We start from the raw sequence: 26223 nt of genomic DNA, 5'->3' as shown, positions 1-26223 counted from the left end.
GAAGTGGCAGGCCCATATTGATGAAATGCTTCTGAACCATAAAAGGGTGGCTGGTGTTTTGGGGCGGGAACATCGTATGTCCACCTCTAAGCCCGTTGCCCCTGCCCTGGATATATATGCTGCAAAGGCTGTGGGCAGCGCTCTCTATGGTGCAGAGTTGTGAGGCTTTGAATGCATTAGCGGTCTCACCACTTCTGAGAATAAGTTCCTTAGAGAGTTGGTATCCCTCCCAATGGGGACCCCAATCAAACCTTTATTGAGCGATCTGGGTCCCCGTTCCATCCGGGATCTAGCCAGGTTGTGACCGATTTTATTCTGGGCTTGGCTTTGGCGGACCCCTGAGCTCTCTAAGTATCTTGATGGTTTGATAGAGGTTATGAATCTTAATGGCTCCCACAAAGTCAGCTGGATTCGTAACATTAAGAAGCTTCTGAATGACATTGGTTTGCCAATCAATTGGGAGCTTGGAGTTCCCTTATCTAAGCTTGAAATTAAGCGAGTCTACTGGAATTGGGTGGACGAGCAAGACCTAAGGGACCTAAACCAAGGAAGGCTAACCGAAGAGGAGTGGATTCTCTGACTAAGCTGCTTTTCCCTCCTGAGGCGGAAGCCGGGAGGTCTCCCTCTTTACTTTGCTATTTTGCACCTTTTTAAAGACTTCTGGTAGTTCGTTCTACAGACTTGATTTCAATAAGTGTGTGGGACTTCCTAAGCGCTCCCTGGCACTCTGTGCTAATTCCCCCCACTCCCTTCGCCTTCCACCAGCTCTCGGCTGAGTGTTGACGCCGAGGGCTGTGTCCTTCGTTTTTTGGCCGCCATATTGGGTGTTGGCCGGGCTGGTGATGCGCTCTAGCAGCGCTTTAAAAGGGACTCTCAGGATCTAGCGTGTGATTCTCTGACTAAACTGCTTTTCCCTCCTGAGGCGGAAGCCGGGAGGTCTCCCTCTTTACTTTGCTATTTTGCACCTTTTTAAAGACTTCTGGTAGTTCGTTCTACAGACTTGATTTTAATAAGTGTGTGGGACTTCCTAAGCGCTCCCTGGCGCTCTGTGCTAATTCCCCCCCTCCCTTCGCCTTCCACCAGCTCTCGGATGAGTGTTGATGCCGAGGGCTGTGTCCTTCGGTTTTTGGCCGCCATATTGGGTGTGGGTCAGGCTGGTGACGCGCTCTAGCAGCGCTTTAAAAGGGACTCTCAGGATCTAGCGTGTGATTCTCTGACTAAGCTGCTTTTCCCTCCTGAGGCGGAAGCCGGGAGGTCTCCCTCTTTACTTTGCTATTTTGCACCTTTTTAAAGACTTCTCGTAGTTTGTTCTACAGACTTGATTTTAATAAGTGTGTGGGACTTCCGAAGCGCTCCCTGGCGCTCTGTGCTAATGCCCCCCCCCTCCCTTCGCCTTCCACCAGCTCTCGGCTAAGTGTTGACGCCGAGGGCTGTGTCCTTCGTTTTTTGGCCGCCATATTGGGTGTGGGTCGGGCTGGTGACGCGCTCTAGCAGCGCTTTAAAAGGACTTTCAGGATCTAGAGTGTGATTCTCTGACTAAGCTGCTTTTCCCTCCTGAGGCAGAAGCCGGGAGGTCTCCCTCTTTACTTTGCCATTTTGCACCTTTTTAAAGACTTCTGGTAGTTCGTTCTACAGACTTATTTATTTATTTATTTATTTATTATAGAGTTTTGTATAGCGCGAACAAGACCCGTGGGTATCAGAGCGCTTCACATACAGAGCAGGTTACAGGTAAACAGTGTAAGCTCAATAGTAAACAACACATTGATATGAGGTAGAAAGTTATAGGCTTTGGGTGCATATGGATCTATATATATTCTCATATCCATTCCAAATGTGCATTACGCATTACGAGGTAGGTTAGGGTAAAACTTATGTCATTTTCAAATACGCCAAACATATAAAAGGTAAGACTTATCTGGTTTAAAGCAATGTGATAGGAAATATAGTGATGTGGATATATACGATATATACGATCGCCTTTCCTAGAGGTAGCATATTTATACAGCTTAGTCTCAGTGGAGTCATCAGTCTCATGTTGTCTCAGAAGTTCGGTAGTCGGACTGCACTTATGATCAAAACGAGCCTAAGTGGAGAATTTCTTCATCATGAAGCTCTTCACTTCCCATTTAAAAGTTGCAGTGTTCTGGATCTTCCTGATCCTTGGAGGGAGTGAGTTCCAGATTCTGGGGGCAGCCCCTGAGAACGCTCTGGCATAGGTTTTTTTCTTTCGGAAGAAGGCTGGCCTCAACAGCAGCTCCTTAGCACTTCTAGCTGGTCTGTTACCTCCTGATAACTCAATTTTCTTGGCTAGGTATTTTGGTGTGTTGTAGTGGAGCGCTTTATGGGTGATACATGCTATCTTTAGTTGGATTCTGGCTTCAAAGGGTAGCCAGTTTAATGCTTTCAGGTGCGGGGATATGTGGTCGAATTTTCTCGATCCTGTGATGAGTCTTGCCGCCGCGTTCAGGCAAGCTTTTAGTGGTGCTGTCGACATGTTTGGTAATCCGGCTAAGGTAGTGCAGCCATATTCAATCCATGAGATGACCAGGGATTGGATTGCCAGTTTAAGATCGGCTTCTGAGATGAATGGTTTCAATTTTCTTAGGTAATTCAGATGGAAGCGGGCACTTTTAGCCATTGAGTTAATATGGGTTTTCATGTCAAGGTTTTCGTCTAAAGTGATTCCTAGTGATTTAGCTGAGTTGACTAGGGTAGGGGTACAGTTTAACGCCGTCACCAGCTTGGTCCATTATTTTATTTTTGCCTGGCTCCCTGTTGGTGAGATTAATAGGAACTCTGTTTTATTGGCATTTAGCTTCAGATGGTTGGCCTTTAACCATTCCAATGCTATTTTTAAGGTCTCGTTCATTAGTTCAATGTCTTCCAGGGAGGCGATCTTTATGTATATCTGCGTGTCGTCTGCATACATGTGGTAGGATATCTGTGAGTTTCGGAGAATTTCTGTAAGGGGTTCAACATACAGGTTAAACAGATCAGGTGATAATGACGATCCTTGTGGAACTCCAATTGAGTTAGGGCATATGGGTGAGATTGATTGGTTGACCAGGAAACGTTGTGTTCTGTTTCTTAGGAAAGACTCGAACCATTTCAGAACATTTCCCTCCAGTCCCATCCTGTTCCGGAGCCTAGTCAGAAATGCTTCGTGATTTACTGTGTCAAATGCCGAGGACAGGTCCAGGAGAATTAGTAAGCATGCTTGATTTTGGTCTAGGGCCTGTAATGCATCGTCCACAATATGGAGGATCGCTGTTTCCGTACTATGCCCGGTTCTGAATCCTGATTGGCATTCGTCTAGTAGGGAGAACTTATTGATGTGTTGGCTCAGTTGACACTGCACACATTTCTCCATTAGTTTGGCCAGTAAGGGGATGTTGGTCACTGGGCGGAAATTATTCGGATCCGTTGCATCCGCTGTAGGTTTTTTAATTATAGGAACAACTTGCCCTGTTTTTAGGCAGTCAGGGAGGATCCCTTGTGAAAGTGATGCATTTATAATTTTCGTCCAAATTGGGACTACGATAAAGTTGATTTCTCTTACGCACTTCGCAGGTAGTGGGTCCTGGTAGTGGTTGTTAGGCTTGATTTCTGAGAGCGTTTTGGCGACCTTCTCCTGGTCATATAGTTCGAATGTATCCCAGTACGCTTTGTTTTTTGATTTGCTACATTCTATAGTCGAGTCGGACTTGTTTGCAGTCAATGGTTGGATTGGAAGGGTAGCTGCTGCGCTTGTGAGCTCTAGTTCCAATGCTTTGGCCTTCTCCGTGAAAAATGTCGAGAAGTCCTCGCAACTTAGTGGGGTTTTTGAGTTCTCATGAGTGGTCTTGGCTAACTTCTTTGATTGTTGCTTTAGGATCTCGAAGAGTTTCCGTGGTCTATTTTTGGCATTGTCCAATTCGGATCTTATATATTCCTTTTTGGAATTGATGATCTTTTTGTTATACTGGTTCCTGATTTTGCGGAGGGCTGTCAGCTCCTGGGATGACGGGTGTTGTCTCCATTTTCTTTCGGCCATTCTCAATCTGCGCCTATCATCATTCAGAGATCCATTAAACCATGGGTTTTTTGCCTTCTCAGTGACTCTTTTCAATTTTAGTGGCATGGCGTCATTGACGATGTTCCCGACTGAGGTTATGTAGTGGTCTGTCATCTCATTTACATTCTGCAGATTGCTAGGTACTTTTAGGTCTCTCTCACACCTTTCTACGAATAGCTCCATATTAGCCTCTTTTGTGTCACGCATCCATTTTCTGAGTTTGAAGGGTTGAACGGTCGTACCCTTTTTCACTATAGGTATCAGGAAAGATATGGCATGGTGGTCTGACCAATCAATTGGGTCTATTGAGAGTATTGATGTGTCTTTGGCTCTTGAAATAATCCAGTCTAACGTTGCTCCTTTCGAGTGAGTAGGTTGCGTGCATGCTTGTTTGAGGTTTAGTTCGACGAGGAAATCCTTAAGCGTGTTGACAAGTTTGTCATTGGAGTCCTCCCAGTGTAGGTTGAAGTCACCCAGGTATATATTATTGGTGTCGGAGTTAGCGTTGGCTGTTATGATCTCCATTAACTGTTCTGTGAACTTTGTGTTCTCTCCGGGTGGGTGATAAAACGCATGCAGGTTGCATCTTTGATTGGTTGCTGATCTTATGTTAAGACCTACATATTCACAGGATTCGAGTGGGTCAGATTGTATTAGGTTGACCTCTAGCTCCGATCGGTGAATGCAGGCTATCCCTCCTCCGGTCTTTTTCGGTCTGTCTCGTCTCACAATGTTGTAGTGGGGAGGTACTAATAAATCCATTGTTGGCGATGATGACTCTGCAAGCCATGTTTCTGTGAGGATCGCCAAATCAATTTCCTTGTTGAGGATGAGGTTTGCTATGTCTGATGCGTGTTTAGTTGCCGATCGACAGTTGAGTAGCAGGCAGTTCATTGGCTTCTCAGAGCTGCTAAGGTTCGTCTTATCGGTTTCGGTTATTAGTTGTATTTGATGTAGGTTGTTGAGGTCTGGTTTTCTATCCTTCTTTCTGGGTGCCCTATCGGCATCTACTGGCACTATTTTGATTAGTGTGTGGGACTTCCTAAGCGCTCCCTGGCGCTCTGTGCTAATTCCCCCCCCTCCCTACGCCTTCCACCAGCTCTCGGCTGAGTGTTGACGCCGAGGGCTGTGTCCTTCGTTTTTTGGCCGCCATATTGGGTGTGGGTCGGGCTGGTGACGCGCTCTAGCAGCGCTTTAAAAGGGACTCTCAGGATCTAGCGTGTGATTCTCTGACTAAGCTGCTTTTCCCTCCTGAGGCGGAAGCCGGGAGGTCTCCCTCTTTACTTTGCTATTTTGCACCTTTTTAAAGACTTCTGGTAGTTCGTTCTACAGACTTGATTTTAATAAGTGTGTGGGACTTCCTAAGCGCTCCCTGGCGCTCTGTGCTAATTCCCCCCCCTCCCTTCGCCTTCCACCAGCTCTTGGCTGATTGTTGACGCCGAGGGCTGTGTCCTTCGTTTTTTGGCCGCCATATTGGGTGTGGCTCGGGCTGGTGACGCTCTCTAGCAGTGCTTTAAAAACGGATAGATATGACTCCGCGCAGCGGACGCGTACAGCGGACGCGCCAGACCTGCGCCGGAGTCGTGCCAGAGTCCTGCCCGTCTGCGCCCGTCCACGTCTCGGCAGCGGACGGCGCGGCAGGGGGGCTTTGGCTCCAAGCATACTTATACCGCAGCTGATCTATTGTCTCTTAGGACTAATATTGACACCTGTCGGCGTGTTTTTCCTGGTCGTTATAACGGTAAATGCTGCTGTCCCGGCTGTGGGTGGCACCCTAATATTTACCGGGCATCTGAGGGGCCTCGTACTCTCCCTGTTGACAACTTCAAGTGCCTATTACTTAAACACCCGCTCTCTGCACAGGCATGCTTTGGACATCTTTGAGTTGTTGACAACCGAAAAAACATTATGTCTAATGCTTACAGAAACCTGGCTCAGTGAGTCTTCCAACCCGGATATCGCTACAGCCATCCCACCGGACTATATACTCTATAGACAGGATAGGTCACTGGGTAAGGGTGGAGGGGTTGCACTTGTAGTCCAAAGATCTGTTACTTGTGTAGTCGTGCCATCTTTGTCTATCTCTGGCTGCGAATCCCTTGTCTTTTCCATCACTTTGTCCCCCCATCAATCGTTCTCTGGGCTCCTGATTTATAGACCTCCCGGCCTGCGGGGTCCCTTCTTTGATGAGTTACAATCAGCAATTAACACTCTTTGCTTGAAGGTTGAACACTGCATAGTGCTAGGGGATTTTAACATTCACATGAATGTCGAGTTAGATGGTGATGCAATCAAAATCAATGACATCACTGCCCCTTTAGGTCTAACTCCCTACTTGTCGGGTACGACTCATGATAAGGGCCACACTTTGGATCAAGTATTTTCCACCGTCCCCCTTGTCATGACCTGTCCCATCCCTGTTCTCTGGTCTGACCATTTTTTTTATCTGTTTTCTACTTCAGGGCAGAAGTAAACCATCCTGTACAAATTCTAACCATCTCAGGCACCCCAGTAGGCCATACCATAACGTCACTCCTGAAAGTCTGGCCCAAGCCTATCAGGAACACCCCTGCATCTTATCAGGTAATCTGGAGAGTGACCTTGATACATTACAGAGATGGCTGACTGAGCGGCTAGATGACCTTGCCCCACTCTCTATGCCCCGTTCATCCACTAAGCGTAGCTCAGCGCCATGGTTTTCCAAGTCTCTGGCTCTTGCCCGGCGTAACTGTAAGTTAGCCGAAAGACTCTGGCATAAGCAATATGATGCGGAAGCCAAGTCCGCTTACAAATCATCTATTAAGTCCTATCACGCCGATATTCTGGAGGCAAAAAAGAACTATTTTTCCACCAGAATTGAGTCAGCATCCAACTCCTGTAAAGAAATCTTTACTATTGTCAAGGAGTTTGTCTCTCCCAAAGCCAGTGCAGTTCAGCACAAGTTCTCGGAATCTTGGGTCACTGAGTTGGCGAACTTCTTTACTATAAAAATCAAACAGATCCAAGACTCTTTTCCCCCCTCTGGCCTTAGCTCAGCTCTCATTGATTGTAATCCTTCATCCTCATCCTCCGAATCCAGTCCTGTCTTATCGGAGTTTCCAGTTTTGTCTACATCCACCTCTCTGGATCTCCTTCTTAGGATCAAGTCAGGCTCTCCATTGGACCCATGTCCTGCGACCTTTCTGGCCAGTACTGCCAAGATTCTGAACCCTTTAATAAATCCCGTTCTCAATCTATCCCTGACAAGTGGCACTGTCCCCCCGGCCTGGAAAAAGGCAATGGTTGTTCGACTTCTGAAAAATCCTGGCCTTGATCCTGAAAAGCATGTAAACTATAGGCCAATATCTCTTCTACCTAGTTTAGCAAAGATTGTGGAATAGCACGTCCACTCTGTGCTCTCCACTTTCCTGGAAGATCATGGTCTACTCCACCCCACCCAGTCAGGCTTCCGCTCCAATCTGAGCACCGAGACCGCTCTCTTGGAAGTAAATGAAGCCATCAAGGAAGTTCTTGACTCAGGTGGAAGAGCTATGCTGGTGATGTTAGATCTGTCGACGGCCTTCGACACCGTCCCCGTGAGGGTCTCTTGAGTAGACTCTATGAGATCGGTCTCAGAGGGACGGTGTTGAGCTGGCTTAGATTCTATTTAGCGGGTTGTCGACAGGTGATCTGGGCCCCCCCGTACTCTGCCGAAGTGCCGCCGTTGGAGGTCGGAGTCCCTCAAGGGTCGGTACTTAGCCCGACCCTTTTTAACATCTTTATGACTCCATTGGCGGTACTGGCGGAGTCTCTTGGTGCCCAGATCATATCATACGCTGACGACACCCAGCTTCTCTTCACCTGTAAAAAGGGTGCGGAGTTTGACGGTGAGAGCATCCGTGGTTGCCTTGGAGCTGTCTTCGACTGGTTTCAGCGAAGCAGCCTCAAGTGCAACCCTGATAAATCGGAGGTGCTTTTCTTTGGCTGTCAGGTAGACCCACCTTGGCAGGACTGGTGGCCGGTGAGTATGTCTCCTCTGTCTTCTTCCTCCTCGGTGGCCAAAAATCTCGGGGTTAAAATTGATAACAATCTTTCATTGAAATCCCAAATAACAGGCCTCACCGGTACATGCTTCGGTCTCCTAAAAATGCTGCGCAAATTCCTCCCTCTGCTTCCTCTGGTCCATAGGAGGTTGACGGTACAGGCCTTAATTTGTTCCAGGCTCGAGTATTCTAATGTTCTTTACTTGGGCCTTCCGGACTACCTTCTGCAAAAACTTCAAGTGGTCCAAAACTCTGCGGCGAGGGCCATTTTTGGCCTCCCCCGCCATGCTAGGACATCGGAGCTGCTACTCTCCCTTCACTGGCTTCCTGTCAGGAAGCGGATTGTGTTCAAGGCACTTACATTGGCCTATAAGGCACTCCATACGGTTGGGGCCTACTATATTCAGAAACGGCTTACTTTTTATAAGCCCACTAGATCCCTTAGATCTGAATCTCTCGGTTTGGCAACTGTCCCAATCATTAGAAAAGCCAGGATGGGTGGTCGTTCTTTTAAACATCTCGCCCCCAAGTTGTGGAATTCCCTCCCCTTGGATCTCCGCTGCACTTCTAATCTGTTGGCCTTTAGAAAGGGCCTGAAAACCTGGCTTTATAGTCAATAACTGGTCTGTTCTCCGTTTCTTTTATCTCTCTTTTCAGCTATGGGTCAGAAAGCGCCGGGACACTCCTTGGAGTAGCCGAGCGCTATATAAGACACCCATTAACATTAACATTAACAGAGTTTAAACAGCATAAACCCAAGCCTCGCTTGGAGCCTTACTTGGATTTCATAAAAAAACCAAGGGATAGATCTCTGTTTATTTAGTTCAGGCTGGGAAACCTACCCTTACACGATTACACTTGTAAGTGGAAGCCTCCGTATCAAACCCGACCAGACTGCCCAATTTGTGAAGGCGCCACTGAAAGCATTGCTCATGTTTTTTTTGCATGCCCAGCCTATGCAAAACCAAGACAGAAATGGCTAAAACCAGCATGTCTATTGCTCGGAACTAGGAATTATTCCGTAGCTTTAAGAATACTTAAGACTGACACCAGTACATCTTTAGTTTGTGGGGTTGCCAAATTTCTGAGCTGGGTATGGGTAATTAGAGCAAAAGCTATGAGATGACTTAGTTTTTAATTACATTTTTAAACTCTACAAAGCTGCTAATGTTTAATATGCCTCTTAACTTATTTATTGTAACACAAATGTTTTTACTGTAATTAACCCTGTAAAATGTAAGGCTTATGAATTTTGGTTTTTCTTTTTAAAATTTTGTATGTGCTTTTATGATATCGTGTGTGTATATGAAATAAAGCTTTGATTTGAAAAGTAGAATGCAGGGCTGGAGGCAATGAAAATGTTAATGGAGGAAAAGAGGGAAAAACAGAATCAGGTAGCAAGGAAAAAGAATAATGGTAAATGGCGCAAAATGATATTGAGTGGAAGTGCTGACGAAAGGGAGTGAGTAAAGTTTGAGCTGGAAAATGAGGTCATTGAAGATGCTCACCAGAGGATACTGGTAGTGGTAGAGGAAAGGTTCAATGGGAGAGGGCTGAGAAAAAGGGTAGAGAAAGAGGCTGAACGGCAGAACTGGCTGGAAGAATGTCCATCTAAAGAGAAGGGCTGCAGGGAAAAAGATTCCTCTACCTTCTCATGTCTTTGCTAGGGAGGTCTGGGATTTCCAAAATGGAACCCAGGGTCCTCCATGTAAGGTACCATTACAGGCACACTTGCACGCAGTGTATGCACATAGCACACACTCTGTCCAGTACTGTTACCTGCATGTATTGTGCCACCTCAGGTGTGCATACATTAATGGCACACAGTCACTCGTACACGTATATTTGTAAACACTTCCTTACGTTTGTTTAAAAATATTAAATCTGACTTTTAATGCATGTCTGTGTGCACACATCTATATACAGACATACACATGCACAAACAGAGTCCAGATTAAACATTTTGGTTACATAGATTGCATCAAACTCTCAGTCGCTCCTTAGTAGTGAAAGATAGTTGGACTAATTGTGTGTGGCAAGGAGCAATATTTTTCTATGTCTCCTCCCAGCAAATCTAATAGCTGTGGTGATAAGGCCCACTCGGAAGGGTAGCGCTGAGCAAATGAAGATGGGACATGCCACTCTCACCAACCCTGCCGCCTTTACCTCCCACTCCCACTGCCATCTCTTGTCTCTCTCTCCCACTCCCACTGACCCAGTCATCTCTCAATCGCAATCTCACTGCCACCTCTCATCTCTCACTCGTACTTCCACCAACCCTGTCATCTCCCCCACACTCCCACTGTCCCCTTCACCCCTTCCTCACACGGCCTCTCTTCTCTCTGTTCTGCCTGCTCACACATGCTGCCTTGCTGTGCACTTGCCATCAGCCCCCCTCCTCTGGGTGCCCCTCCCACTCATCTTAGTGATGCTCTCACTTATACTCAGAAACAGGAAAATTTGCACAGTGCACAGCCTGTCTCTTTCCTTGCTCTCTGTAGGTTCCCTTGCCACTTTCAGTCTGATGCCCATCCTCGGTGCCCTGCCATTAGAAGGGGGGGGATTGCCTCTCTAAACACCTGCCTTACTTAGAGGCTAATAAGGTGTCTTTAGGAAGAGCAACCAGTCTTTTTCTCTCACTCGTACCCTGTCTCACTGAGGAAGAACACATCACTGTTTTCATGCAGCGATGCATCACTTCTCATAAATAAGGCTCTGAGTGAGCAAATGAGAAAATAAAGGCCCCAGAAAATGTTACAGCAACTGCTAATGTAAATCTCCAGGTCTCCACCGACAGCTGACTCTTCAAGCTACAGCATCAACCGTCTGCAACACCCGACTTGCTCCTTACTCCAACAACCTCCTCCTTCTGGACCCTGGCAATGTGAAAAGCACTTTTTGCAGAGACTTGAGAAGGTAACACTTCAGCAGCACAAACCTGGTCCCTGTATATGACCCGTGCTCAATTGCAGTCAGCCTGAACTTGTGACTTTTCCCCAGTGCAGCATGACCACATAACTGCGAGTGGCACTTTGTCTTTTTGACACTATTTTCACCTAAAACTTTAAAAAATCATATCTCTGGTTCTACTGATGGGATATGTGGTGTCATCTTATTTATTACATTTTAGCTTGGAGCTAAGGGTGATTAGATTGTAAGCACAACCATCGGTGAAACAACTAATTTAAAATAATTTACATCATTACCTGTCATAATATATCTGCTTTTCATTATGATAAAAGAATATTTTCAAATAGTTGAATAAGAAGCCTCAATCATTTAGCGATATCCATTATTCACAGGGTTGCCTGCTGCATCATGTTATGCCAGATGTCTTTCAATAGTGGATTGCCCTTTCATCATAATTATCAAGGTTACAATGAAGAAATCTATCAGGGATGACGTTCATGTGTAATTTCACACCTGTTTCAGAAACTGTACATTTTTACTAGCAGGGATATATGAATCGTTAGAACATTTTTGGTATCACTGGATCAAAGGAAGGACATTAAGAACTCGCAATTGTATCTGTTCGTGCATCTGAAACTTTGATTTATTACATAAGAATGACAATGATTTCTTCAAATTCATTAGATACAGAGAATAACGTCAAACAAAGCATTACATGAAGACAGAGCAGGTGTCTGCAGATTATTTATTTGAAAAGTTTTATAAAGCGTAAACAAGACCCCGATGGGTATCAGAGCCTCTACAAGGAGAAAACTGACATTGAGGTGAAGAAACAGTATAAGTACAATACAAAAAAGCAGCATGAGAAGAACCTGAGGCATAAGAATAAATGTAGGATCTAACGATCTAAAGAAGATTACGTTAATATTCTTATATAAACAAAAATGCATTGGTTTCAAAGAATTTTTATTTTATTTTGTACATTGGAGTTTATAAAACAGATCAACAACAGTATAAATAGCAACAGGTGAAAGTTTGGTTGATTTGAGTTTTATCGCAATTAAAGTGTTGTGCACTCCTGACCCGGCCCACTCAGCCTGTACTTTCCAGATACATTTAGTATCACAACAATGGATAAAAACAACTCTTCTAATTTACATTGCTCTGAAAGTGCAAAACAGGCGTAATAACTAATGTACAGCAGAGAGGTTGTTAGTATTGCTATTAGCATAGTAATTGGGCAATTATATATTTGTTCACGTATCTCCCAAATAAACAGACATTTACAGCTCATAATGTAATTCTTCTTGTGTACCATTCAATAAGAAATTCATCCCAAATATAAATTGCATCCTGGTCTTGAAGTGCTTTTGTTTTTCATGCCAGAAAAGGCTGCTCTAGTTTGACCTGGAAACACGCGATGGCCTTCATTACAATCCACACTTCAAGAGGTGTAAATCACTGCAATGCTAAAACGGCCCGAAAATTGTTTCAGTTCATTTTTGCGCTGGAATCCCACCTGAGCCTATGAGTGCACCACGCATGCAGTTGGATGCACGGATAAGGTTACTGTTTTACCATTTCAACATTGAATCACTGATAGCACTGGCTGCTGGAGCCTCAATGGACTCATACAGTTGAAGAAACCTCAAGCGAACCCATGGGTAAGAAGATAAGCAGTAGAAAAAGACAATGTCAACAGAATATTTAAGGTTGCCGGGCAAAACCCAAAATTTACTGCAGTTCGAGGACACTTAAGAGATTTCTAGAAAGAGACGAAGTACCACATATTAATTTGGATAGACAGTCTAAATGAGAAATACAATCATCAAATTTTGTCAAACATCTGTTTGTGAAACATTTACTGCTACAATTAATTGAACACCCACCCCTCTATACATGACAAATACACAGGACCTGAAAAACCAAAAATAGTTGTTTCAATCAGTTGACTCAAAGCAATTTGTTGCTCTTCCACCATTTGCAAAGTAGCGAAAGGAATATTTATTTTACATTTCTTGCTCCTCAAACATTTAAAAACATTGAACGGAGTAAATAGTTTCCTTTGACAGCGTCCAAGTTTTTAGATTTCCATCTGAAACTGAGTCTCACAGATGTGACCTGAAAAAATAGAAAAATCAATAAATTTCTAATCAGAATATTTGCAAAAGTTATATAGGCCTGATGACCGAGAACGTTATTTAAACACACGCCAAAGCCTTCCAGGGCTTTCCAAGAGCATATCACAAAAAATATGGAAACATTTTTGTAGGACACCACAGATTGTTAGACCACAGAAGAGAGGCAACAGTCTTCCTGTGACTGAGCTACCACATGGAAAAAACACAGGTTTCTGTAAGAATCCCCAGCTTAACCATGGTAGTCTGCCCAAAACAGCAACAGAAGTAAATCTGGTAAAGGAGTCACTAGATATTATAAAAAAAATTGCTATGGTTACATGCTTATACATCATATTCAGTTGGTATGAGAGAAATGATCGAGAGGAATGATTTTAAAACTGAACAGTTTTCAGGAATTTTGAAATCGAGCATTTTTTTTAGCCTTTTAGCCTCTTGTCTGGTGTTCTAAATAGGGGTGAGCGTGACCCATGGAGTTTCACTCTGCAGAGTTCCGCAGAGTTTCCCAAAAACTCTGCGAGATTCTTCAGAGTTCTGCGAGCTGCATGCGGTACGTCGCACTACACAAGATGATGTTTACACCGGGAGCTTGTCTGGCACTGTAAAATCAGCACAAACTGCACCATGCGGCACGCCTGAGGGCCCTGCTTTTTTCTGATGCTCGAGTAGCTTTTCTACCAGAGCGGCCGCTTTTTCACCAGGAGTGGAAGCTTTCTTAATGCGAGCGGTTACGGCCTGTGTTGCGAAATTTCACCTGCAGGCTGTCCAGAGCTCCATTTTCTTGCTCACACTTGCCAACTTAGCATTGGTGAGCCACGCACAAGAAAAAACTCTGCTGCACGACAGTTGGTGGAGTTTTTATGAAACTCCGCTCTCCAAGGGGAGTGAGGAGTGGCAAAACTCCACAAACTCTGCCGGTGGAGCGGAGTTTAGCACCCACCCCTAGTTCTAAGCCTTCCCAAATATCCAGATAGTTCCTTGAACAGCAGCGCCATCTGGCTTTACTGGCTTATTTCTTGCATGCTAAGAGAATGAATTTCATGTATGTGTCTAAGCTAAAAGCTTTTGCCACTGAACAAGTTTAAGGTGATCAGCCCTACCTTCAAAGTGCCATTCTAGCCAATGTTACCATTTTATACTTGCAAGTGGTAACAGTGTACATTTTTTTAATTTGATCACTATACAGCTGGTCCTTTTTAAATAGGATACAAGGACAGATACCTTCCATTGTGCTAAAAATTGCTTTTTTAATTGCAAAAATGGGTGAATTGTGTGACATAGCTGTCTCTATCTCATGCCATCAGTTTTTTTCCCCATGAGAGAAGAGTAATTATTTGATTTTTAGAAATAATTATATGGTCAAAACATTTTGCAGGATAGTCACCACCCTATAAACATGCGCAAACCTAGTCTTGACACACACAGAAATTAGTATAGTTTCATGGCGAGGCAGCAAGGGGAAGACTATCCTCTTTTTCTAAGAATGTAGGGAAAAGGGCTTCTCCACAGGGAACATAAATTTTACTGGGGAGAAAAAACAAATAAGATAAATACATGTGCAAATGCAAATTCTCTTCACAGTGGTGGCCAATTTACTAGATGATACATAGAGAATCAGTTGTATCGATTGAAACGTACACCTAGAAGTTTAATGTTTAGTCTCCAATTAGCCAGATACTTTTCTGACTTTCTGGGATAGTTCATCCTAGACACTATACAGTTATACGGCTCCCAGGACCTCAATGACAGCACTTCGGGGAGAGTCAGACTCTACAGAAGCCACCAGCAAGGTCTATTTCAGTGCCAGCTGTAACTTGTAAACTGTTCACTCCAGGAAAAAGGTATCTTGCAGCTTAAATCCCTGTAGGCACACAGGAGGTCAGCCAAACTGACCTTGCAGTCCACCTTTGTGTCTTGGGTACAAGTGGGAGCAGGTCCACCTCTCCAAAGGTAAGAGGCAGCAGGTCCAATCCACTTCTGTTCAACTATAGGTCCAGAATGTGTTATGAGAAACTGGGGGTGAGGTTCTTCGTTTATTCAATTCCCTAGCCTCACGGCAAACTGTCCCCCAGTGGACCATTTTCATTAAAATCAAAGATGGCAAAATCGTTCTACCCCTTGAGGAGAGCTTGTGGCACACCTGGCAGTGTGTTTGAGGTAATGAGCTGCCGCATCCCAGTCAAAGACTCCAAACTGTTTCTGGTGCCAGCTTCCTCCTCCACTGAATCCAAAGCTAGGATGATAACTTTTTTTTTAATCAAAAGACCTGTCTTCGTCAGGATACCCCAATGAAAATACGATAAAAGTACAGGTCTCCCCCGATCCTGTTTAAGTTTGTGAACTTCCTGGATACTCCTGACCTGTTTTGCTTGGGTAAAGCTCTGAAAGCACTATTGTATACCACATCAAACCCGCACTGACGGGTCATCTGCAGGTAGGCCTAATAGCCTGCAGGGGTTCAGGTAGTAAACTATAAAGTTACTTTTCCTGTATGTTTAGCCAATATCCAACTTCACCACTGAGTTGGATTTTTAATAAATATTAAAATGAGCGGCTGACCTGTCTCTGTAGTGTATTCCAAACCAAATGTATCGAACTACCATATTAATCATACCTTAGCGTTTTCTTTATAGAACTAGCAATAGTCATTTCAGGGACAGGGCACCCTCCTTTGTGGGCTACAAGGCCTACTTGGTGGGGGTGGGGGGCGCTTACCCAATATTTAAAAGTGTGGTTTCACTATTGTCAAAAGGTGTATTTTAACAGCTGTGCCCTCATGATTAATTTAAAAGCTGCAGAAGTCAGGCTACATATTTAGACCTGAAGCCATGCTTCCTAGTCAGCCTAGTGAATAGCACAATAGGTGCTGCAATCCGCAGGTGACATTAACTTACTAAGAAACTGGTGCATTTTCCTACACCATATACAATGGGCCTACTGTAAAGTTAAATATGCCAAATAAAAAAATGTGCCTCTTTTGCTAAGTTTTAGGGGCCAGAGCACATGCACTGAGGACTGGACAGCAGTTCCCAAGGGCACAGCGTTCAACAACCAGCAGCATCAGTCCTCGAAAAAGAGGAGTAACCAATCAAAAAGAAGCTCTTTCCCAAATTATATCCTCAAACCACAGAGGGAGTTGAAGTTAGCAAATCCTGGTTTGCTAGCCCCATTTAGTATCTTGGCCTCAAGTCCCATCTTTCACAGTTGAAAAGTGGCAGTTGTTTATCTTCATTTCAAATAATCAAATGCAGCAAAAAATAATGTAAAATCAGTTTTCTCCATGTGTTGCCCGCCTAAATACACTGTTTGCTCCCTTATGCTTTACACAAAAACCTGTGCAAAATCAGTATTAAATTGTGAAACAAATAGGTGCTTTTTTACATCAACACAAAAACTCTGTGATAAAACCCATGCAGTCTCCTGACAGCGCCAAAAGGTAGACTACTGAAGTATACGGAGCATCTCATATTAGCTAGAAAGGTACTCAAGCTCTGATGAATAGGTTCTCCAACCATGCAAAGACAATCTCGGCATAAGCAGAGTTACTATTTGCACAGGAAATCATGGCTCCCACCAATAGACGTTTATGATTTTAAAATGTAATTTGTTTTTTTATTCAAGTACATTGGAGGCATTATATTATGAGCAACAGCAATCAAATGTTTAGCACCCTACAATCTCCCAAACATAGAAGCCATAAATCAAAGGCAAACACAGTAAATTAATCATCTAATGAACAGTGGCTTAGCTGGGGGAGGGCGGTCCCTTGTAGGTGGCATTTTTTGGGGATGGGGACAGCAGTGAGCGCAAGGTAAGTTTAAAAACTTTTTTTTACTTTCCCTCCTCGTGATCTCCTCTTCCCTCCCCTGCTCTTACCTGCACTGGGCGGCAAACTCGGGCTTAGGGACCATACCCGGGCAGCAAAAGGTCTAGCTACGCCACTGCGAATGAAGCTAATTGGTGTGCATTTCAAGCAACTGTAGTCTCAAGGGCAATATGTACTTTTGAATAATTAAGCGACTTTTTCATTTTACAACAATGCAATTGTTCAACTTTCTAGTTTTTAATGTTTGCTGGTGAAGACAGAATTAGAGAACTGACTCAAACTGATCAAGCCAAACTTAAGTCTAAATTATTATGACTATGTTTTACTTGGCCCATTTTCCCAATATGTTTCGCTTTTCACCCCCCTATTTTAGGATGTCTCCCTATGGTAGAGAGTTGTATAGGCCATGTGTGGTGTGAGATGCCCTAGTAATGTAATGCAATGGTGGGCTCACCTATAATTCCCCCATCGAAAGAATGTACCCTGGTGACATGCTGCGTTTAAAATGGATGTTATGGCTTTGTGATGTGCCACCTGACTGTGGTGGGTTAGCAGTCTAGATGTTCGGTTCCCAGACATCCCAGCTTTTGAAGGGAAAGCCTGGCACACAGGGTGCTCTTCTCCTCCCCCTGAGCCAATTAGAACCAGTTCCCCAGACGCTTCCAGAAGCTTCTGGTACTGTCTGGTAGGTGGGCTGAGGGCACATAAATAAGGGGGCTGTGTCACCATGTGCTAAGACTGAGCAGGGACATGAACATGAGGGGACATGCTGCCAGGGGGTACCGCCACTTGGGCCTGTGTGCTGGACCCTGCACCCAACTGAAACCCCTCTGCTATCCACAGGGCTAGTGAAAGCCCCACTGCAGGAGTAAAGGCTGCCATACAGGAGGAGTGCCACGCTTCAGTAGATGATGGTTTGTAAAGCCTACCGTCCTGTCTTTGTTGAGTGCCCACTGACTGCTGACCTTGCCCAGTAGTGCCTGCTGCTCTGCTACCTGGCCCCTGAAGAAGGAAGGAGCACCATCTTAGATCCATGAGGCTGCTGGTGGGACCTTGCGCCACGCGAGCGCTACACCTAAAAGCGCCTGGAGAAGAAGAGCGCTTTACCTGACTGCCAAGGAGCACCTGTGACTGTGCCCAGAAGGAGGCGGGGAGTGCTACCACTGTCCCCCAGCTGACCTGCTGACTAGCGCTTGGTGCGTGCAGCGCTATATTCCCAGCCCCAGAGGTGAGGAGCTGAGGCCTAAGAGCTGTATTGAGAGGACTGTGCCCCCAAAGTGCTGTGCTACAGAAGCACTGCTTGGCCTAGAAGAACTGTTTATTTTAAAGCGCTGCGGGAGCCAATCCCGCGTGTGTGCTGTGCCGTGGTGCCTACTGAAGTCAAGGCGAGCCCACCCTGCACTTCGCTGCTGCCCAAGATTACCCCCGCCGCCTGGGGGTTGCCAGAAGAAGAAGAAAGGAAACGGGTGCCCAACCCGTGTATTGCTGCCTTTGTGGTGCCTGTTTTGAAATTGACGGGAGCCTACCTCGCATGGTGTTTCCGCATCGAAGGGAGCCTACCCCTCATTGCCGTGTGAAGGATCACTGCTGACGGCCCGGGAGTCCCAGTGCGCCGTGCAGGCTTCCCCGCTGAGGTCAGGGGAGCCGGGCTGGTATTGGCGCGGGCTGGAGCGACCCACTGGCTGCCGCACCGCCATTAGTCTTTGCTGCCGCGCCCCCTGCAAACCGCGCTGTGGTAGGCGGTTGCGGGCGTGCCTGTTAAGGGCCGGGCCTGATTGGAGCCACGGCAGGAAATGAAGGAGAGTACCTCGTGGGGGCTCCCGTGAGCTGGGGGGTCTCACCTGAATCTTGTCTCACCACAGGAGGGGTCACGCTGCCATCAGTGACCACATGCTGAGCTGCACGCCGCTGGGTCCCTGACGTTGTGGTCGCCCCCGCCGCCGTGGAACTCCATCAAACGGACGCGGAGAGGAGCGGACCACAACTCCCAGCTTGCCCGGGCCACTGCAACGCCCACTTCCGGTTCAAAGCGCCAGGAGGCGCACAAAAGGAGACGGCTCCCGGAGCTGAGCGGGGGTCTCACCTGAATCTTGTCTCGCCACAGGAGGGGTCACGCTGCCATCAGTGACCACACGCTGAGCTGCACGCCGCTGGGTCCCTGACGTTGTGGTCGCCCCCGCCGCCGTGGAACTCCATCAAACGGACGCGGAGAGGAGCGGACCACAACTCCCAGCTTGCCCGGGCCACTGCAACGCCCACTTCCGGTTCAAAGCGCCAGTAGACGCACAAAAGGAGACGGCTCCCAGAGCTGAGCGGGGGTCTCACCTGAATCTTGTCTCGCCACAGGAGGGGTCACGCTGCCATCAGTGACCACACGCTGAGCTGCACGCCGCTGGGTCCCTGACGTTGTGGTCGCCCCCGCCGCCGTGGAACTCCATCAAACGGACGCGGAGAGGAGCGGACCACAACTCCCAGCTTGCCCGGGCCACTGCAACGCCTACTTCCGGTTCAAAGCGCCAGGAGGCGCACAAAAGGAGATGGCTACCTCCGCCTCGTGGACGCGCGCGGGCGGCGCCGGGTGGAGCCCGGGCAGAGGGCGGGCCGTCTAAGGCCGTCCAAGGACGACCAGGGATGGGACGGGCCACTCCCTTTCACCACTCACCATGGGTAAGCGTAAATTGGCTGCATCGGCGGCAGACGAAGCTAAAGCGAAGGTGCCAAAGTACACAACCAGTATAATCACTTACCTAACAACAAAGGTGGGGGAGTTATCATCGCAGATCGCTGAGTCCGAGCGTGAGCTAGGCCTTGCTCCTAGCCCTGGGGCTGTTGATACATCCAATTCCTCTGCTATAAACTGCATTCCGCTGGAGCCTCGGGTTATCATTGAGGCATGTAGACCTACTCTGTCACAATCCGCCACAGTTCTTCCATTTCCGGTTTTACCTGAAACTGTGATACCTCCATTCCCTATGAACCCGGGGGATGCTGCATTAACTGTGGCTGGATCTCCTCAGCCAACTTTTGTCACGGAGGAGGGTATTGTGGCCTTACTAGAAAAATTGTTTACAGAAAGACTAGAAACCGCATTAATCCAGATTGCCTCTGACATTACTGAAACTTTGAAGGATTGTGTCAAAAACCTTATGGCAAAATGTGATCGCATTAACGATGCTCTTAACATTCGGCCCCCTTCTTCTTCTGTGCCCTCGGCACCATGTCCTACAGTTGTGCAGGTGCCTAAAGTTGGGGACCCACTCACAATTAGGCCGGTTGTTACCCCTCTATTGCCCATCGTTAACCCTGTGCCACAAAAAGGGAAAGTGGATAATGGGATATATATTCCCACAATGGAGTCCGCCCACAGTGTAAGTACTTCTACAAGGCCTGGATGCCAGTTGGGGGCTGTGGCAAAAAGGGTACCCCCAATAAATTTACCTCCGGATGCAACACCCTTTGTTGCAATTTTGGTTAACGTGCCCAAACTTGAAGACGGGGAGGTGGAACAACATGAGACCCTTCTCAGGCACGTCAAAAAATGGTGTAATGCTAACTGCACGGGAGAAAGTAACATCGCAGATAATATTGTAACAAGTAGAAGGGTGAATTGGGTGGGCAGAAGTAAGAAAGAGGTGTCTGGAGATTGTGTCATTGTTAATTTTAAATCCAGAAATGTCGCTAGTCGACTTTTCTGGGCCGACTCCCCTCTGGATCCTGTAAGTAAAGGTGTTCGGGCGATGCCTCTTGGCTTCTTTTATCCCCGACTTTATAGACCTGGTGCTGAGGAGAATAACAAGTCACAGTCTACTGATAATATCTGGGCAGAGGACAAACTTATCTCACCTATGCTCACTAATGACTGGATGACAAAGCCAACCAAGGACAATGGGGTAGTAAATGCTGTAAGGAACATATCCTCCAATGATTTACCATTGTCAAATAGGTTTACGGCCCTAGCTGACAGAATAGACATTGAATGACTAGAGCCTGAACATGATAACCTGACTCCCCTATGCCTAGGCAATGCTGAGGCTGCCCCATCTGATGTCAGGGTTGAAACTGTTATAAATGACCCATTACAACTAGGTAGAGGGCACATCCAGTTATTATCATGGAATATTGCGGGCCTACGGGCAAAACAGGATGATCAGATTTGGCTACAATCGGTGAAGAACCATGATATAGTTGCCTTACAAGAAACTTGGACGAAAGATAAAGGCTTTTGGGTAGATGGTTATACCTCATTCTTTGTTGATGCCCAGAGCTCCACGTCGGGAAGGGATAGAGGGGGTTTGTTATTCCTTGTTTCAGTTAAAATTGCAGGGAATGTCAGAGAAATCCCCAGTTCCTTGCACTTTTTTCAGCTGGTGGAAATTCGCTTGGCAGACAAAAACAAGATTGTGTTTATAAATTGTTATAATTCTGTGCAGGGGGGGCCCCCTAATTTTGTTTTAGACGGGTTATCGGCCTTTTTAACCAAATATATGTCAAAACAAACCACTTTTGTTCAGATAATAATGATGGGTGATTTTAATGTTCATCTGTGTGAATCTCACTGCCAGATTGTAGATGATACCGGTCCTGATTATACATCACTGCCTCACTTTGAACATAGCCCTAAGGGTGTGGCAATGGAAAACCTACTATCATCTAATGACTTATATGAACCAGGGTTTTCAGATCCAATAAACCGTGTGGTCACGTATAACGCGAGGGGCAGTGAATCGATTATCGATTACTTTTTTATGTCCCCGGGGCTCCTACGTTACGTATTGTTTTATAATGCAATTGTAAGTGGGTTCAGTGATCACAACCCGGTGCTGTTGGTTCTGGACGTTCTCTCTGGTTTGTGTAAAGGAGATCTAAGGGCTACCTCTACAAGGGACGTAAGAAGCAGAGATCAGGGAAGACGCCTTAAATGGTGTAAAGTCTGTCCAGAGGATTTTCATGGTCTTATTGTGCAAGATATGGCAGTCGAAATTGAGAAATGTAGGGATGGAGAGAGGAGGGGGGGGGGGAGGTTGTGAGTGCCTTTGAAGCTATTTGTGCCAGAGTAGAAAAAGAGCTCAGAGCTAAATCAGGGAAGGGTTCTGCCCCAGTGTTTAGTTGGTTTGACCGCACTTGCTCGCAGGCACACTCGGCTTTGCTGAAAGCTCTTAAACAAACTCCTAGAGATAGGTCCTTGGTGGCACCGTTGAGAAGAAAATATGTTCAGGCCGTAAAAATACGGAAAAAAGCCATCAAAGATGAAGCATGGGATTCTTTAATGGATCCTACAACCCTTAAACAGAGCTCCAAATTTTGGGCCATAATAAATAATCCTTTGTTTTCCCATACTAACAACATGGATCTTGAAATTAATATCCCTGAAGCAGACTGGATTAACCATTTTTCCAATATATATGGCTCAAATGTAGTAGTTGAGGCGTTTACAATACCCCACTCCCCATCCTCTCCCACTAAATTAAATTTCAGGAAATCAGAAGTAGAGCTGGCAATTTTAGGCTCTGCTGCAAATAAAGCCCCGGGCCCAGATGGGGTACCCCTGGACCTCTATAAACTTAATTCTGAGATGTGGGCTGAGATTCTAGCTAATGTTTTTAATTGTGTGTATGAGGGGGGTTTGCCAAAAACTTGGGCATGTTCTATCATAGTACCCATTTTTAAAAAGGGCCAAAGAAGTGACCCTAAGTGTTTTCGACCTATTTCGTTATTGGATTCTTCTATGAAGATTTTGGGCAAAGTCCTGCTAGCTAGAATTAACACCTGGTCCCTAGACAATGATATTCTAGTAGATGCTCAGTATGGGTTCCGTGCTGGTAGAGGGACTGAGGACCAATGCTTAAATCTTCATTTGTTAATTTCGAAATACACTATTGCCAAAAAAGGGTCAATTTTTGTTGCTTACATGGACCTGTCCATGGCCTTTGATTTGGTGAATAGAGCCCGGCTGTGGACCATGCTGTTAAAATTGGGTCTTGATCCTCCCCTTGTATATTTTTTGGCAGAATTGCATACGGACTTAAAAGCCGCAATTAGAATGGACCAAGAAGGTAATCGTACTGCTTGGTTCAAATCAAGTAGGGGCGTGCGGCAGGGCTGCATCCTTGCTCCCATGCTGTTTACTTTGTATATAAATTCACTTGAGGAGACTCTTTTAACTGCTACCTTGGACACTCCGCGTGCAGGGGACACTCGCATTCCTGTTCTCCTGTACGCGGATGACGCAGCTTTGATAGCTCGGACCCCCATAGGTCTGCAAAAACTCTTAAATGCTTTTAATGATTTTATGTCATCTCTTGACTTAGTGATAAACAACTCCAAATCTCATGTCATGGCTTTTGGGGCTGTCAAAAATAACTCTAAACAGTTCTATTGCAATGGTGACATGATCACTAATGTCAACATTTTTACGTACCTGGGTGTAATTTTTGACACCAAGGGGAGCTGGGCTCCGCAAATTGTAGCTAAAACTAAAGCGGTCAGGAGCTCGGCCAACGCTATTTTAAGTTTTTCCAGGAGACTGGGCGGGAAGCCAACTGGTGCTTTATTAAACTTGTACAGGGCGAAATCTGTAGCAACAGCCAGGTATGGCTCAGGTTTGTGGGGCTATGTAAATAGTGAACCAGTTCAAAGGGAAGAAAATAAGTTCCTCCGTTCCACTTTAGGGCTCCCCCAATCTACAGCCACGTTCTCAGTTCACCAGGAAGTTGGTCTTGGGTACATATCTGACATCCTTCTAATGGCCCCCATCTTGCTATGGATAAGGATCTGGACCAATAACAATCTAGGTCTGAATCATAAAATATTGGTGGACTGTTTAAAACTGGACAATTTCAAAAATATTACTTGGCTATCATACATACAAAAGTGTTCTCTGGACCTGGGACGTCCTGATATTTTTTCGGTCCCTCAGGGTCTAAAGAAATCTGATTTAGATTGGGTGAAGGTCAATTTTATTACATTGAAAAATGTGGAGAGGGAGGAACGCCAATTGCTTAAGCCCACGGTCAGAGCCCACTACTTGACCATTACCCGCCTTACTATACAACCGTACCTTACCATCGTCAATATCCCCTTTCATAGGTGGCTTCTGGTTAAACTCCGGTTTCATCAGATTTACACAGTCCTTTGTGATAGTCAAGGCTGGTATAAGGAGGAGGACGCCCCTGTCTGTAATTGCGATAACTTTTCAACGCAAGATAATATGCACTTTATGTTGTTCTGTAATTTCTTTACTGCGCCCAGACAGAAATACCTGGTTCCATTACTGAAGGACAAAGCCTTCTACTAGGCAAAACCTGCCCTCCTGTATCTCCAATTACTGGACTCTGCTTTGGCTATGTTTAGCGTGGCCAATTATCTTGTTGCTGCAGTTAGGATCAGGAGGAGAAGACTTAAAAATGTAACATAAGGATTTTGTATAGAAGGCTGAAATGGAAATGTTGTTTATATCCCCAAAAATTTTTTACTGAGTATTTACTCTTTTAAACTGTATTTTTATACTGTAAATTAATTAACTACTATTGATGCTTTTTAACCATCTTGTATACTGTGAATATGTAAATATTATTGATCGATGATTTCTGTAATTCCTCATGAATTTGTATTGCCCTTTTCTCTTTGTGATTGTAGAATGCTTTTATGATTTTTAACTAAATCGAATAAAGTGGTTTTGACTTGACTTGACTTGGTGGGAGCACTGCGCCTGCCGCAATGTCTGCTGGTCGGTGAGGAGAGGCGGGAAGACAATGCTGCGAGGTTTATGGCGGGCAGGGACTGCCGAGGCACATTGTCAGTGCCTTCTCTGCCCGCCAAGACATCCAGAGCCTGCCCTGCCGGTCGGGACACCGGAGGAGAGTCCCGGTGAGTGAGGGGCTCCGAAGGGGGACTGGCGGTGGAGAGGGAGGGGGCCACGGGGCACAGGGTCGGTGTCCACCCCGTAGGTCCTACGCGGGAGACGCAGGGAGCGTCCGTGCCAGCCCGGCTTCCTCAGCTGCCCTGACTGGCAGTGGGTAGCTGCAACATGTAGCATTAACTATTGATGCCCCATGGGGCTCCACCATGGACAGGGCCACAGTGCCCCGGGGGCTACACAGCGATGCCGCAGTTGCAGGTAGCTGCAACGTGAGGCATTTTTCTTCCAACCTCGGGTCCCAGGAGGGGACCCCCAACGGGCCAGAACTTTGTGGGCTCCCTAATTTTTGCTTGGAGAGTCCTAAAGGGAGATGGGCTCTCACTGGGTCCGTGACTTGGGGGCCCCCTTCATTGTTACAACTTTGGGCCTTGAATCTAGGTAATACATTTTGTGCCCCCCTGAGGTCAGATGTGCTGTCCTATTGTTGATGTTCTTTACGCCCAAAGATATTGCCCTTGTTAGGCCGGCTCCGCCCTATGCAAAGATAACTTAGGCCGGGACTATGACGAATATGTCTTAATGCTTTACGCCCCCGGGCTAGGTTTGATGTCTGCATGCCTACGAAGCTACTCCAGGGGTTTATGTTAATGGAAGTGGTGCCCATGTTAGAATGCATGACGTTTAGGCTTTGATGCCCACAGGTAACGCCTTGATGAAACCTCCATGTTCATCTGCCTTACACCCATGAGGTATAGTGAGGTATATGCCTCAGTTATTGTGCATGCTTTGATTTAGGAAGTTGGTGAGTTCATGCCTAATGCATTAGGGTCTAATGGGATGCCCCAGGTACTTATGTTGAGGCCCCACATGAATATGGTTGACATTTCGTGCGCAGTTGTTCAATGCCCCATGTTGAATGTGTTGATGACCATGGGAGAGATGCTTATGTTCCCAGGTGGGCGGTGGCTGAGCCCAGTTGTATGCACACTATGTTCCTACCCTCTGAGTTCCGCCTCATGTTGCCTCGAGGCTGGTGATTTCGACCAATGCTAATGTGCTGACGTGCATACTAATGTGATCTATGCCTGACGCCATGCCTATAGTGAAAGTTATGCTAGGAGGGTTTATTGCAGAGGTTCCTGCCTAATGTGTTATGCCAAATGTTAATGCTTTATTTTTTTATTGCAGCATTAAAGCTGATGGACTTAACTTTTTCATTTATCCTTTATCGCGTAGCAATGGTTCTGGCAGGGGCCCAATTGGCCCTGCCCTGTAAATAATCCCCTTGTAAATATTGCCCTGGCGCCAGTTGGCGCAGTATAGCGATAAGTGTGATTACCTGTGAATGTTTGATACAATACAGAAGTTATTCTTTTCACCTCATCGGGTGTGATCTCTTTTTGTGGTGTGCC

At 45.9% G+C, this 26223-nt stretch overlaps 1 protein-coding gene across 1 annotated transcript in view; it reads right to left on the bottom strand.

Moving 5' to 3' along the window:
- Positions 1–11718: 11718 nt before the first annotated feature.
- LOC147724585 (fibrocystin-L-like) overlaps positions 11719–26223 on the bottom strand; it is a 505554-nt gene continuing 491049 nt past the window's right edge. Inside the window, exon 80 of the mRNA XM_086918064.1 lies at positions 11719–13110. The gene's annotated coding sequence lies outside the window, so the exon portion shown is untranslated. The remainder of the gene's footprint in view (positions 13111–26223) is intronic.

The sequence above is a fragment of the Lissotriton vulgaris genome, chromosome 4_1, assembly GCF_964263255.1.
Source record: "Lissotriton vulgaris chromosome 4_1, aLisVul1.2, whole genome shotgun sequence".
In the NCBI taxonomy this organism is placed as follows: domain Eukaryota; kingdom Metazoa; phylum Chordata; class Amphibia; order Caudata; family Salamandridae; genus Lissotriton; species Lissotriton vulgaris.
Note: the sequence above shows the minus strand (reverse complement) of the source record. Positions and strands in the feature narration are given on the sequence as shown.